Here is a 9,378-nt window from a genome sequence, read left to right as displayed (position 1 = left end):
CACAGGTGTAAGAACAAGCATTTTTCTTTTAATAAGTGTATGAGATGATCACCAGTAACAGTGTTTGCTGAAATTTGTGTGGAGACATAATTTGTGTGTTTGATTAAGCATTTTAAAACCTGTAATTTCCTATAAAGCACTCTACAATGTTATACTTACAGTATATTTTTCCATAAGTCTTCTCAGAGGCCAAAGCTGCAATATGCTTACAAAGAATATTCAATAAAAGAGAATTTGACTATTGTTGAGAGCTAAGTTCTGTCTCACAGATGTGACCTGTGTTGTGGGACTGTGTTGCATCACACTCCAGGGTTAAATTAAAGTTGCCCTTCCTTCTCACTGTTGCTACTTCAGGTGATTCTATCACAGGGAACACTTATAATATGTCTAATGACGTTTCATATTTTTCTTAATTCCTGGCTCCTGAAGTCATACGATTCACTGGGGCTTGATGTTTTCATTAAAAGAAAATAAGTTTCTAGTCCTTATAGGATAAAAGGCAGTATGAATACTACAAACCTGAGAGTACCCTCATAGTTGGACGAATGAAATGTAGCCTCATATAGTTTTTATTTGTTATTTACATCCCATAGATTTAAGCCTAGCTTATGAGTCTGATTGATGACTTTTGAACTTCTATAGTCTTTTTCTGATAGTGTTTATCTATAATAATTCACGGTATAGTTAATTCTTCTCCATTTTACCATGACATATATATATATATTTATATATATAAATATACAAACATATATATATATGTGTGTGTGTGTGCATGTGCATGTATATGCAGTTTTGGATATATGAATACATAAAATATAAGACCAGAGAACCTAAAAGTATCTGTGGGCTAGTATGGACTGGACATACACACAAAGAGAGAAATTCTCAGGAAAGTAGGGACTCTTTTCAATTACGTGTCATAATCAGGGCTTCCCACCTTATGATCTCAGAGCAACTAAATGAGTCTTAAAAATATTCTCTTGAGTGAGGGGATTAACATGAAAAATCCTCTAAGACCAAAAACTGGTGTCTTTGCTTATCTACCCTTGTAGAAGAATATCAGATGGGGAGAAATCAGTTGAAAGATGATTCCCAAGAACTACAGTGTTGACTACTTTGATAGTAGTAGTCAAAACAGCTGCAAAATACTGTGGCACCATTAAAAGCTATGCGTATGATTACAGAAATCCCCATTGTGGTCCCCATGGAAAAATTGACCCCCTTCAGGGGAGCACAAGAAAGATCAAGGACTATGTTTACATTAGTGTTGGCTGCAGCCAGCTGATTTGGCCACTGACAGTACTTTCAGCCAGTGGTGTAACAATTGTGTACTCCTGTCATACATTATACTTAGCATATCTCCTTAAAACCAAGATTCTTTAATCCAATCTGGTCTTATTGCACTTGTCCCTTTACTGCTCTTTTCCCCTTCTAGGTCACGTTACCTATGCATTGCACCTTTGTGTTGCATCTAACTGTTCCTTCTTTGGTGAGGAACATGTTGCACAGGCACCCCAGATAATTTTTCCTCATATTTGCTTGCTGTAACAAAGATATTTCACTCATAAAGTACACACTAGCTGTCACTTGTATCCAGCACTGTATTCCTCTGTGGAGGACATGTCACCCATGATAGCTGAGCCAGCTGTCACTCAGGCACAGAACTTCCAACCGTATATCTAGGGCATGTCACTCATACACTTCAGCTGTCCCTTACACCAGATGTCCTTTAAATCTAGCACACCATTCCACATGTATGTGTTCATTACAGCTGTCCCTTTTCCCTATCGCTTTCCTCTCCTGTTTAGTAAATGTCATTCAATTGTTCACTCCATCTGTCTTCTTCACTACGTAATCCCTTTTCTGTCTATATACTATGTCACTTAAAAACTCTGTTCTACTTGTATCTTATGGCTGCCTGTTGTACCTACTACTTTGTTGTAGGTATTCAAGAGTCATTTAGAGGCTTTAATAAGTCTCTGAGCATGCAGTTTAATACTTATCATTAACACTCAAAATTCCTTCAATTTATCAAGTGTCTATGACAAGATAAGTTTTCTCCAGTGAAGTCTTTTAGGTATCCAAGTTTTGATAGGTGTATACGAGCAAAATGTCTCTTGCCTAGTCAGTGCTGAATTTCTTCAGCACCAATTGAAGCACCAATTCATGCTTAGATTCACAAAAGATTCACAAATCATGTGTTCCTCTACCTTTTTTGCTTGACAGATCCATCACAATAATCATTTGCAGAGCATGCCTGTCCATCAAAAGGCAAAGAGGTTCTCCTTCCCCTTCAACAAGAGACTGAAAAGTATAGATTCAAATCAGGAGCACATTAAATTCTTCTTCCTCCTTTACCTTCTTCCAGCTATGGTTTATAGTGAGATTTTTTCTGCAGTGGAAGAGTACCTAACCAAGGGATAATACTCACTTTTTAACTATTCTCTCTTATTTAATCCCTCACCTTGGTGTTTTTAATATATCAGCAGCTACCCATGACAGGGTGAGACATGAACTTCTGACTTGCAGATGGACTCGTGGGTATACTCGTTTGTGTATGGCTATATTTCATGAAGAATGTAAACGCAGTTGAAAGAAGGTTTTGAGAAGAGTCTCTTAGCCAGATGCCCTCACCAACAAGAGATACATGCATTTTGTCAGTGTTCTTTTAACTCTTTCTGAAAAAGAAATTACACCACAAAGACCTTATATAAAGGGAAAGTCCCTTCAGCTCTACTATTCTTCTCACTGATTTCTATCATCTACCTTCTGGTTCAATGCTCTTCTATTGAGATATAGTGTACTGTGGGCTGGTGAATGAGAAAAGGCAACTGGCAGGAAGCTTGCCTTAAAATCAGAGGTCATAGTGTTAAGCCCTTTATGACAATTTAACCCTTTACCTGTGGTGTGAAATGCATAGCACGAGAAAGACGTGAGATAAAGAATAAGAGTTTGGTGCACCATAATTTCAAATAACTTCTGCTTCCTTGCTAATGACCCATTGAACCTTTAGCTTTATTTTTTTTTCTGTCCATGACTCGTGTTTTGAGCTGTGAGTGTGGTTTAGGTCTTCTGTTTACCAAACTGGAACTCCTTTTAGGCGTGATATCCTGATCTCAACGCCCTCATTCCTGAAGCCTTGATTTCTCTGATGTTTTCAAATGCTTTCTCTCACCCATTTTCTTCAAGTTTTTCTAACTTCTTTAGATGCTCTTAAAAAAAAAATACTTCTTCATTGAAATTCTGGACAGAAATTGCGGAGTTTTGACAGCATGCTGCAGAGTGACCTCTGAGGGAATGTGCCACAAGCTCTTTTATGCTGTCCACAGCTGGGCTGCTGGGCTTAGCTGCCCTGAAACAAGTGTTAGCACTCCATCATGTGGTAAAAATTCAGTAAGTCACAGAAGCATATGGCTCCTCTGCTAAAACGGGGTTTCAAAAGTACATTATGCTGCTGTGTGGAAGAAGAAATGGAGAAGATACATTGAAGGAGACATTGCTGGAGGCATAGCTCAAGATGCAATCTTCGAAGGAGGAGCTCTGTGTCAGAGGAGGTCAGCTCTGAGGGACAAAGTGTCACAGAAGACTCATGGCAGGGAAACTCTAGAGAGGTTGCAGCCCATGGTAAACCTTTCTGGAGCAGAGCAACACTAGGATGAACCGAGGATTTGAAATTAACCATCACACAGCATCTGCAACCACTTCTGCCCCTCAACACTTCGCCAAAGGAACTGGGATTGACTGAGTGGATCACACAAAGAAAAAAGAGGATCTGTGGATGTTAAGGGAGGAGTAGGGCTATTTGACAGAAGGTGAACCTACTGAAAGGAAAGAGAAAATGTTTACCTAATATGCAATTAAAGTGATGTTTACTCAATAACACAAAGTTTGTGCTTCTGGTCAATAAGTTCCATTAATCAATTAAAATGCTGAGAGTCAGGGCTATTTTGCCTGTGACAAAGAGTAATGACATATTTATGTGATAAAGACAAGTCCACAGTAACAGGACAGCAAAGGCCAATCTTTCCTCTTTTTAAGAGGGAATATTCTTCTACATGAAATATTTGATCAATTTGTGAGAAGTTATTGAGACATTTAGTAGAGAGAAGGCTTGGGTTCCTCTGGGCTATTTGCAGTCACAGAATATTATATGCTTAAAAACAATTATTTAAAAACTCACATGCCTTTTTAGACTGTTATAAATATCCTATATGTAGGCTGGGATCTTGTGAAATGTTTTGATAAATGTAGATGTTTATGTTCTTGGTGAAATTAAGCATTCCCTTGATTGCCTCATGAACTTAAAAACTTAAACCCTTTTGGTGGGACTCATGGGAAGTCCATGGGCTTTCACGTTGCTGAAACTATTTTTGAGGTTTTGAGTCTAGATTACTAGCTCATAGATCTGATTTTTCCAAGATCAAGTGTCCTGCCATCCAGAAGCCAGAGCCATCCTAATAAGGCTTAGTTTGACATCGGAAGCAGGGAAAAATCTTTACACTTGATTACTGCTTGTAGCTGAGTATGTCTCTTCATGAATAAATCTTCATTTATAACAGCACAAAAATTTATCCTAGAAAAATTGCTTCAAGATTTTCCATTCAAAGTCTTTTCTATGTAATCAGGTTCCAAAAATTCCTCAGTGAAGCACCTAAGAACTGGGTGGTGTCATGCCTCTTAACATCCTCATAAATGAATAACAACAGAATTATTTCATTGAATGTGTTTATAGTGAATAAGGTCATCTACACCTGGGGCGAGCTCTCAGAGGTGCTGACAACACTACTGAAGCTGATTGCCTCAAAAGAAAATACACATGGTTTTAGTTTATGTCGGCCTGTAACTTACTAAATGTATTTACAGGCTTGGACTTGCAACCTGCAGTGTGAATACAATTGCATCCATGTGTGGACCACGGCAAAGAAGAGAAGACAGATGATCATCCTTATGTGGACCTTTCCCAAATATGCACGAAGCAATTAAAATGGAAAAACCATTGCCCCCGTATTTGTCTTCTCCTCACACTGGAGGTCATAGCACTGTCTGCTGTTGATCTGGAGAGGTTATGATCTTTCTCTGGCCATTATTCACAGGGGGGAACATATATGTCTCACAGTGGTTTCTGCAGTATTCCTCCATGGATTCCATTTGTCACCACCAGAGATGACTACCTTCTTTGCAGACTGAAACCAGCAGTGAGCTCCATTTGTGTCAGGAGTGGCTAAGATAGTCCTTGCCAACAAATTAAAAGGTTTGGTCATTGTCCCAAAGCTTCTACCTTGATTCAGTCAGAGCTTTTTTCCTAAGGAGAAAGCCATTTTCTTGACTGTAGTCCTTCCCTATCTGGAATGTCTACCAAATGAATGATTTAGCCACATACAACATTCATTATGAGCTTGAGCCTGTTGAGAGAGGTTGTTTCCTCATCTGTATTTTACCAAGAACAAGGCCTTTGTCCTGACTGGGGCTGAATAGTTCAAATGATAAAAGCAGTCATGAGCATTGTTAATACTGATAAAAATATGCGGGTTCTAATTGTAGGGCCAGTACTTGACCCTGCAAGTTGCAGTTCATTGACTTGAACATTTTTGATGATTATCTCTCTTAATGTGCCCTGTAATAATGTCTCTGCTTACTAACCACTATTGCACCAAATTAAGATGCATCTGAACATTTAAAAATGGTGCACCTGAATATTTTAAGGAACTATCCAAAGGACTTTTTGAACTTTTGCAGATAATGTTAATCAAGCTAGGGATTCAGAGACTAAAAATAACCCTATATGGCAGGAAGAAAGAACTGGGAAAAATCTGGCCAATTAATTTTTCATGGATTCTAGGCATAATATTCAGGCATACAAGGGAATCAATATGCGAATATTTAGGGAGATCCCAATTAATAATTAAAAGTAAGCTTATTAAAAATAGTCAATGCTTTAAAAAAATCTAATCACTTTCTATGTTGTAATTACTGACCCAGATCTCACCACTTATCCATGCAGATGGAGTCTTAGGTCCATATGGAATGATGGTGGAATCCAAGGGGCTCTGCATGAACAAAGGGTTTGGTCAACGTGGAGCAAATTGTAGGAATGAAGCCTGTGTAGATAGGATAGAGTAACATGGATAATGGACTAAAATAAGACATTATACAAAGTGCTACCTAATACAGATTTGCTGACTTGGAGATAAATACTCATTAAAACTGATAGATTTCAAATAGGTTGACAAAAGGGAGAAGAAAGTAATTACTAGGGCAAGGCTTCTCAGGGGAGAGTATTATCTAGGAGTGCCAGACAGCATCACTGTGGTCACTACTGGAATCCATCTTATTTCTAATGACAACTTTGTTATCTCAGCCATGGAAAATAGAGAAGATTCACTAATTGCGCTTGGGCACCAAAGGCAAAATTTTAAAGAGATTAAAGAGAGTGGTCATGTCCATTATGCAGATACAAAAGATATTTCCAAAGCTACAGGTGACATGTCAATAAATCCTTCTCCCTTAAAAACACTGTTGGAGTACCAAAGTACTTATAAACACTCTTCTGCCAAGAGGATTTTCAAAGTATTGATTCTGTGTTTCTGTGTTCAAACTATTGATGTTGGCTAAAAATTTGTTGAACCACTATTTCCTTTTGAAATAAAGGATACTCATTAGGATTATTAAAAACATAGGGAGAAGTGTCCTTTTGCACCTAATACTGAGGATATGCTCTGACTCTGCTTGAAACCTGGTACCTCTCAAATTCCCAAGGAGATGACTAGGTACTGGGATATAGATATGTTGGACAGTACAGCACCTATTTAAAAGCAAGTTATTGACTTTTGGCAATAAAAGACAAGTATGAGAGGATTATCAGGTTTCTGAAGTGCGTAGATATGAAAAAAGAGATAAACATCTGAAGCACAATTTTTGAAGAATGTAGGCATTTACACCCATAGTGAGAACTATTATAAATATTACCTCTGAAAATTATTGAACCTCTATGTTCTAGTCAGAAAGTTCATGTTTATAGCCTAAGTATTACAATTTTCCACTTTTAGGAGTCAGATCAGCTTGGGTGGGCTAAATATAAAGATCCATAATTCTGATCTAAAATTCAAAACTAATGAATGAATAACATATTAGAGTCCTACAAACTCCTTGCCATCCAAATTCAGAGAAATCCTTGAAAATGTTTTAGCATAACAAACTGCAGTGACTATATAAATTTCCTATGAAAATTATGGATGGTGCAAGGGAGATGAGAACAGAAAAGCATTAAATTATGTTATAAACATAATTTAGATTTTTGTCATAAAATGATGTTATAAAAGAAGATTACATATAAGTCTAATGGTTGTACTACCGTCTGTAGTGCTGCTCTCACAAGAAATTACTGAGTTTACAATTCAATTGAAAACTTTGGGGCAGCAGGAGAACTTAAGACTCTGACTGCCAATCTCATGTAAACTCTGGGGTCAGTGCTTAAACTGAGAACATGGGTGACACTCCAGATACAACCATATTTCCTATTGGCTGGCTTAGTTTTGGTACCTTGCTGTTTCTTGATCCTTGTCTTCTTCAGCAGTCCTGTTATTGTGGATATTTATTGTGTCTGACTGTAAAGTCAAGAACCAAGTGTGGACTTAGGAAATCACTTAATAAAGGATAGGTATGGAATGGGTGCACAGTGCCATGCATAAGGGAAGGAGCATGTGATAGAACATGACTGAGTGGTTGCATCAGAAATAATAATAAAGCCACAACTGACACTACCTAAATTCTCACTAAATTTTAAAACTCTTCAAATTACTTTATTAATTGAGCCAGTTAAACTCATAGGTGATTAGTAACTATGGCTTACTCAAGTAATCATAACTTATTTTTAAGAATGGATTTGTGTTTGATATTTTTTGTCCATTTTTCCACCTCTTTGTGCATTTGGTATTGCTTCAAAGTGACAGCTGTGAAGATACAGAGTGAAGCCATGTAGAGGGTATGGGCCACAGGGGGCTTGAGTTTTTAAGGCTCTGTAACTTCATGTCCAAGTGCCATTCACCTGTATGAAGAACTACATCAACAAAGTTTAACATATTCTATTGCTGCATGTGAAGGAAGACCCTTCTAAATGTAGACAAACTTGTAGGGTCCTGAAACAACAGATAGAGGGCCCCCATGGGGTTTGTTTGGCAAAGCTGCAGCTCTGAAATGTACCCAAATACCATTGCAGATGTCACTTTTTTGGCAACTGTCTGTTTACTATTCAGAGTTAAGTCCTCATGGGAGACTGATGTGCCACATTGCAGTTCTTACTCTTTTAAATACTCTGTTACATATACTGAAATACCGAGCTCCAAGTTTAAGATCAAGGGCTTTAATGTAAACTTGTGCTGAAAACACTGCAGTCAGCATGCTGGGCAGACAGACCTATGTAAAATTAAATGGAAAATGCACTGCCAGAATGGAAGTTCATCTAAGCATATCCAGCATCCAGTCCTTGAAACCAGGAAGAAATGTATAGATGGCGACCTCAGCAGCTGGAGTGAGAAGTGCTAAACCTCAGCAAGCAACCTGAGAATTCAACTTGGAGTTAGGTTCCTGCAGTGGCAGTGCCAGTGTCCTTTTGTGTATCTATTCTGAGTCCCTGAGGGTGTTGGCTAAAGTCCAAACTCATCTCTTGAGTTTCATTAGACAGTCTAGCTCCAAACATGCAAATTTTCAGTAATCCTATTTGTCATGCAGTCCAGGCATTTTGTCTGTTTAGCTCTTTTACAGTTTCCACCATGCAAAAAATGGTTTCCACACGAAACAGAGGGGACTGTATATTCTTGCAGTCAGGCTTTAGATTATATATAACACAGACAAAGTTGGAAACTAAGGGCAGAAGTCAAGCAAGAATCAGGTTCAAAGTAGAATTTTTCACCTTCTTTACAAAGCAAACACCTCTTCCATTTCTTGTGTTAATTAGTGTGGAGCAAGTGGGGCATGAACTGGGGATCTGGAACAGACATGATATCAAACAGGAGCAAATGATTGACATCTGTTCCAAATATCAGCAGAACAACGAAAATGTGGGGACAACATGTCTGAAACAAAGTTTCATTTGTGGGGAGAGTCAACATAATTATCAATCAAAGGAGACAAAAAAAAAGGTAGATAGATGACAGCTATCTGAAATATAGCAAATCCAAAAAAAGAACCAGGGTGACAAATATACACAACCAGCATCACAAGAAATAATAAATATCTTGATTGCAAATAAATTTGTGTCTTGTGGTTGACTGATAATTCTTAACTTAATTATGTTAGATTGCAGAATAAACTCATGCCCTTTTACATTTTTACAGCATAGAAAATCCACAGGGAACTACTGCAGTTAAGAAAATTAGGCAT

Source organism: Passer montanus, unplaced genomic scaffold (genome assembly GCF_014805655.1).
Source record: "Passer montanus isolate IOZ18808 unplaced genomic scaffold, ASM1480565v1 scaffold6, whole genome shotgun sequence".
NCBI lineage: Eukaryota > Metazoa > Chordata > Aves > Passeriformes > Passeridae > Passer > Passer montanus.
The sequence above is the reverse complement of the archived record's forward strand: the minus strand, read 5'-3'. Positions refer to the sequence as shown.